Source organism: Solanum stenotomum, chromosome 12, assembly GCF_019186545.1.
Source record: "Solanum stenotomum isolate F172 chromosome 12, ASM1918654v1, whole genome shotgun sequence".
Classification (NCBI taxonomy): domain Eukaryota; kingdom Viridiplantae; phylum Streptophyta; class Magnoliopsida; order Solanales; family Solanaceae; genus Solanum; species Solanum stenotomum.
Genome location: NC_064293.1, coordinates 19,359,101 through 19,366,713, shown reverse-complemented (window position 1 = coordinate 19,366,713; position 7,613 = coordinate 19,359,101). Strand labels below are relative to the sequence as shown.

The following is a 7,613-nucleotide window of genomic DNA, read 5'->3' as shown; positions in this document are numbered from 1 at the left end:
CGTCGGAGGAACAAATGTAGTATAGCGAATATAGTTAATATAGGCTCGAAAAGTATCTGCCATACTCACTGAAGTTGTGCGTTGTGCAAATCGCATAAGCAAGTTTTCCTTAAAATTCTTCCAATCGAAGAATTGCTTGTTACGATGCAACCATGTAAACCAAGTAAGAGCTTCACCATCAAGGTAGAAATAAGGAAGAGGTAGCCAGTCCTTCTGGGAGAAGCCAAGGCAGGTGAAATACTGCTCGGCCCGAAGAATCCAACCCTCTGGATCGTTGCCACTATTGAATCGATCCAATACCGCCATTGCCATTTGGAGTAAGAGCAATGAAAGCACCAATGTAACAAATACTAAAATGGTTGTAGTGATTTTCTCAACTCAACAACCAAACAATAGAGAGAACAAACTAACAAGCTTTTATTTATACGAAAATGAGCAATTACAGTTTGAAGAACTCAAACAATAACAGTAAATGTAAAGAAGAAGGGATGAGGGAACTAAGAGAGAATTGGGGATGAGAAGCACAGTCTTTGCCTAAGCATAATAATAATTTGCATAAACCTATTTTGCTCTTACTAGTCTTTATTTATCGACCCGGATCCACACATAACCACTTAATTCGGTGTTGGGCCACCTTGCCAATACTGGTCTAGGCCCATTCATAACAGAGATCTAGCTTCAAGTTACAAACACAAGAATAACAAACAACTAGTGCTTTTATTATATATATTTTTTTTTACTCTTTTGATTTATTTTTTCTTATTTTCTATATTAAAAATAGATGTCTAGTTTAGAAAATCAATGAATTATTTATCTTTTCTGTTCATTTTATTCTTGTTATTAGTTACTATTTTCTCTGTTTTATAAAATGATCTTCTTTCCTTTTTAGTCTGTTTAAAAAAGAATGTCTCATTTCTTTTTTTTGGCAATACTTTAATTTCAGTTTTTCACGTAACATATTTCAGTCCACATATTAAATGATATTTTGATGTATTTGACATAACTTTAATTTACTATCATAAAATTGAATTTTTTTCTTTATTTTCTTAAATTTCGTATCAAGTCAAACTTTATCATTCTTCTCTAACGAAGAGAGTACTGTTTAGTATCTAATACATTTCCCAAAATATGAAATTTAATGGATTCAAAAGGTAATATAATAATATTATTTCTGTTATTAATTGTTAGCTGTATGTCAAACAAAAGGAGTAATTGGATAAAAGCATACTAATCTCAAGTCTCAACTAACACTATATGCAAAGACTAATCTCATCTATATATATATGCAAAGAATGAATTGAATTTTGGCAGAATCTGTTGTTCTTCCTCTTACCCTGCGCACCAAACATCGCAAAAGCCTTTGAAAATATATGTGCCAACAATAAATTTTGGATAAAAGAAGAAAAAAGGGACAATCTTGAAATGAAGTAGAATGGGCATTGAGAATTGATCATACATAGCTTAGGATTGAGATATGATAATAATAGTTAAAGTTGTTATGGTTGTATTAATGATGGATGTATTTTATTGATTAGGTATCAAATCCAAAGTATGTGTTTGAGGCAAAGACTATTCAGAAAATTGAACTTCTGGTGTTGTCCACCCTAAAATGGAAAATGAATCCAGTGACACCACTTTCATTTATAGACCATATCATCAAGAGATTTGGATTGATGACCAACCTATGTTCGGAGTTCCAGGGGAAATGTAAAAAAATCATACTAGGTATCATCACTGGTGAGATATCTATCTGAAAAGTTTGTTTGAGACTATTGGATGCAGGTAGTTTATTGATTATATATTTGATTATATATTCGATCATGCTGAATGCAGATTCTAGGCTTCTGCATTATCCCCCATCTGTAATTGCGACTGTAACATTGTTTTATGTGATCAATGAGATTGAGCCTTGCAATGCAGTCGATTACCTTAATCAATTTATGGTTGTTCTTAATGTTAGAAAGGTTTGCACTCTTTCACATTGAGTTTTATTTTCTGTAATCGACTTCTTTGGGCTTCTTAGTAATACTTTATAGTATTTGATTAGCAATATCACTATGCCTATGTGGTTTTGTGTGTCACTGAAGTTCTTGATCTTCAAATAGGACAGCATTGATGAATGTCATGATCTCATTCTAGAGCTAATGGGCATTTCTGGATCCAAAATCTACCAAACCCACACACGCAAATGCCAATCTATTCCAGGCACTCCTGATGGCGTTATTGATGCATATTTTAGCTGTGAAAGCTCTAATGATTCTTTGGCCGTGGCACCATCAGTTTCATCCTTGCCAGAACCTCAGTATAAGAGAAGTAGAACATAGGATCAACAAATTTTAATTGCTCCAATAGGTTCTGTGTCTGGTTTTAGATCAGAGTTCTTCGCTGAGCTCACATCCTCTAGATTTTCTAATTCACATTGGTGATATATGGACACAGTTTTGGCATGTCCTCTTAAAATACAACGCACAATTATATAATGTTCTATCAGACAAATTATATGATGTTGCATTATGTTTTCTGGACATGTGATGAAATCCATGTAATGGTTTAGACAGATTTGAACATGAATTAAACTATGTCTGATTGGAAATTGAAGGAAGAATGAGTAAAATATGTATCAGGTGATCTTTTCCTTAAGTTCATCGATGCTGCTATTTAAAATTTACTTTTTGAGTACGGTAACTATTGCCGATGAGTATGGATTCAAGATATATACACACACTTACAAACACATGTACAATATGCATTTTACTTGTTCTTTTCCACCCCTAGTGTGCTTTCTGTTAGCTTCTTAATGTTATGTAAATTCTGATAAATGACACTTAACACACTACTCACAATTCTCCCAGGGATGGAGATCCAATAAGAAAAGGATCCAGGCAAAACAACACCAACATGGAAAGCAATATATTCTGGTCCTTACAATTACTTCATAAAGGAAAGGAATAATCAAAGGGATTAAAGAATCATTAACAAAAGGCCTAAAGCTGGCAGCAGATCAATCAAGCAAATCGTGATTGATAGGACCAGATCAAGGAATCATCAATCAAGCCAGAATAGAGCCAAGCCATCAAGAGAAGAAAGGAAATCAGATCAAGCCAAAGAGTCAAGATAAATCCTTTAGCCAAGCACATAATCGAATCATATCTGTCAAGAAGGAAGGAATACGATTTACCATGCACATATCTAATATGTACATGGATCAGCAAATCGTCTCAATCAAGGGATTCCTCAAATCCTTGATTGAAGTATAACTCCCTTGGGTTTTTCTTACAAGAGCACAAGTCTGCATATATATATACCCCCTCAGACTTAAATGTGAAGGATGCACTTCACTTGAACTTATATTGTAATCTTCTTTATTCTTTCATAAAACTTTGTATATACTTGAGTGAACAATTGAAAAGAAAAGAGAACGAAATATTTGAGTGTAGGTTATACAGGTAGAGGTTGTGTTGAAGAAAAAGATTTGATTTGCATATCAGATGGGGCTCTTACTTGTAACATTCTATAACACCCAAGTTCTCAACGAGCTCTTAAGAAAACCCTTGTAACCCAAGGGGGCTGGACGAGGCACCACATCGGTGATTCGAACCAGTATAAAAACACCCTGTGTTATTTACTTACTGCAGGTTATTATTACTGTTTATTTATTCTACTAACGTGCAGGTGAGTCAACTGGCCATTACAAGAAGTCAACTAAAAGAAATTTTAATTCACCCTCCACCCCTCTTGACTTTCAATTGGTATCAGGGCAGGTCTCACCTTTTAAGTGTTTAACCACACGTGAGCAAAGATCCAATGGCACACTATCAGATTTCTGGTGCTCTACTTCAAAACAGACATTCTTCACACTGACCACCATACTTCAATGGACAACATTACTCTCATTGGAAAGACATATTTAGAATCTTTGTCTCTTCAAATGATCACCAAGCATGGATAGTGACCAAGAAGGGACCAAAGCCTATTCCTGGACACACTAACAAAGATGGCACTGGAAAACCATTTGATCCTGAATTATTTGACATCACTAANCTGGAAAGACATATTTAGAATCTTTGTCTCTTCAAATGATCACCAAACATGGATAGTGACCAAGAAGGGACCAAAGCCTATTCCTGGACACACTAACAAAGATGGCACTGGAAAACCATTTGATCCTGAATCATTTGACATCACTAAGGAACAACAAGAGGTAATTCAAACCAGTGCTAGAGCTATAAGTTTGTTATATTTTGCAGTGCGCGGAGCTGAATATGACAAGATATCAACATGTGAAACTGCAAAAGAAATGTGGGACAAACTAGAAGTGACTTAAGAAGGTGAAGGAGGCTCGGATAAGTTCACTAGTAAATGAATATGAATTGTTCAAAAGGGCCGAAGATGAAAATATAGAAACTATGTTCTCAAGATTTAGTAAAATTGTCTGGGATCTCAAATCACTTAGAATGGTGTATTCAAATGGACTTCAAGTTAGAAAACTTGTTAGAAGTCTTCCCAAAGCTTGGGAAACTAAGGCTGCCATTCTTGAAGATGGAGATCTGTAGAAAATGACATATGATGAACTTCGAGGCAACTTGATGGCCTATGAACAAAATCATATCAACAGGTACAATAAAGATGATAAAAAGAAAACTGTGGCATTTACGGCTGAGACATATGAAATTGGAGAAGAAGTCGATGAAAATCAAGACGAAGGAATGGCTCTTATAAATCGAGGAGTGAGACAAATGCTTAGAAAAAGAGGACAGAGACCTCAGCAGGACTTTATGAACAATGATTTCAAAAGAAATGATGATCACTGCTACTACTGTGGAAAACCAGGACACATCAAACAAAACTGCCCAGAACGGAGAAGAAGAAACAATCGAAGAAATGAGGACTCTAAGAGTCTCGGAGCATGGGATCAATGAGAAACAACCGACGATGATCATGATGAAATAAACAATCTATGTTTCATGGCACTAGGTGAAACAAGTGAGGTAAGAGCCTTTAACTGTTCTAATTTTAATGACTTACTAAATTCTTTAGACATGGTTGTTGATGAATTACAAAAGGTTATTAACGAATATAATAAAATCGCTCAAGAAAAGAAAGATTGGCAGATTCTTCTCGAAGCAGTCAGGTTGAAGTCGACTTACTAATAGAAAAATTAGAGGAAGTCAAAATGCAGTTGAACAACATCAGAAAGTCTCCAAGTCATAGTTATGTCCGATCTAACAGAACTACGCTCTATAGAAGAAACTCTTCTAATTGTAGTTCAAACATCTCAAATAGATCTAATTATAAATCTTATTCTCTTGAAATTTCTACTAAAATTACTTGTTTCACTTGTGGTGATATTGGTTGTCACGCCCGAGCTACCCCTGAGACGCAGACACGGGACCTAGGACCACAAGCGATCCCAAGTTAACTTTGCTGGCATGATCATGACCATACTAAAGATAATAAACTGATGCGGAAGCTAAATCATAAATAAAAATGAAAAGATGGGGAATACCCATATACTATAACTGATATAAATGATAACTGATGAGTTTAATACAAAGAAGATATTAACTCAATACTAAGCCGAATCTAACTATGTCTGAACTAAGCCTCTAAACTGACTAAAAATGTTGGGACATGCCCCAACTAGGTCTAGAAAATCTGAAACTAAAAGACTAAAAGCGATAAAGATAAACATGTCACTAGTCCTCGAAAAATGGGGACTCACCACTGATGCTGCTGAGCTAAAGATCGGGAACCGACCTAAGCGTGATCTGGATGTTGAGAACCTGAACCTATATCACGAGAAGATGTAGTGCACGTATGCGTCAGTACTTGAAAGGTACTGAGCATGCACGATAGAGTAAAGCTGAAATAACATATAACTGAACAAAGCAATAAAGCAATGAAATAATCTGGACACGATATAAATACTGAATACTGAGCTAATTGAATGCAATGACCAATTTATAACATGCTGACTGAATATTGAATGAACTGTAAATCTGGTCAATGCAATAGAGTCTGACTGAACTGTGGGAGCTACTAATAACCGACAATAAAATCACATGAGCTACATGTAGAGTCCGATGTATATACCCCATCGAAAGGACTCAATATACCCGGCCAAAGGTATAGAGGCATGACTAGTGTGATCACTAAATTGATGTTGCCCATAGAGGGGACTTAGACCTACGTGGCTTGTAGTTCTGGGACTATATGGGTATGCTGAACCCTAGTCCAACTAGGTATTATGCTACTCCCAATGAATTAAGTGATTAACTAGTTATGAATGAATTTTGTAAATACTGGATAGCTCAAAACTGAACATGCAAACTGAGAATGCAACAATTAATCTGATAATGATGCATTAATAATTGAATAACTGAGATATCTGACATAGCATATGTAATTCAAGAACTAAAGAAATACATAGCTAGGGTTCTGAAATTTATGTAATAAACTGAGCAATAACATGATAATCCGATTGGGAACATTTAAATAACTAATTCATGATGATCTATTGAAATTCTAGAAACCCTAGGTCTGTTCATAATCATGGAATAAAAAATCTGACTGAATTCTAGGGACCTAATGAACGAAAGGAACCCAATAGTGAAATCTCACATACCTGGTGGTGAATTCCATAGAGAAGTCTTTCGATTTCGAGGCTGAAACTGAAGGAACCTAGCTGCGTTCTTGAACTAGGGTTCTTGACTTCTCTTCTCCTCTTACGCTCTAATTTTCTATGTTTTGATTAATGATCTGACTTAGATAAGTTCTAGTTATGTTTCTAGACTTAAACTGACTAAAACCTCATGATTTAGGGTCTAAACAACATATCTTAGGGATCTAACGAAATAAGAAAAGATCAAAAGACCCCTGACTTAATTGTTGTCGGAGTGACCGACGGATTGGACCTATGGGCCATAGGTCAATCGACGGTCCGTAGATTGGGGTCGTCGGTCAAGTCTGCCCGACATGGCTTCACTAAAACAAGCATAACGTTTTCCTCAAAGGTCCGATTTTAGCAAACTCGGTGGCGTTAGAAAGAGGATTCAATTATATATCATATCATAGCTTATGGGACACATAATTCCTTTTGTGCTAAGATTTATGACCATCTGAAGTTGACCCACTTAACAATTCTCCCCTAACTGACTGATAACCCTCATCTACGGTCCGTGCTGGTTGATCGTAGTTCGTGTTAGAGGTTGGGTAAAAGAGTCTTGATCCATGGACACAGACCACAGACCGTGGTCTGACCTACGGACTGTGGGTCTGTTCGTGGGTCGAGAATTAGCCGATTTTCTGAGTTGGGTTGGGAAGGGGTTGCAGTGGTGAACCACGAACTACCAGCACGGGCCGTGGATGGCAACCGTGGGTTGCACCTGCAACTTCTCAAAATCTACATTTTTGGTCTGTTTCGGATACGGGGTGTTACTTTATCTCCCCCTTGGGACCATTCGTCCTCGAATGAAGACTAAACTAGCTGAAATGGAGGGAGAAGGCTGCAATCCCTACCAGTAAACATTGAGAACTGAATTCCTGACTGAACTTAGTTCCAAGAACATCCAAATACGCTGAAAATGCAAGTACAAACTGTAGGAAGATGATTC

The 7,613-nt window shown here is 36.4% G+C and overlaps 1 pseudogene; it reads left to right on the top strand.

The window, feature by feature from the left end:
* Positions 1–355: 355 nt before the first annotated feature.
* On the top strand, positions 356–2,426 carry LOC125847203 (cyclin-D3-3-like; annotated as a pseudogene).
* Positions 2,427–7,613: the final 5,187 nt, after the last annotated feature.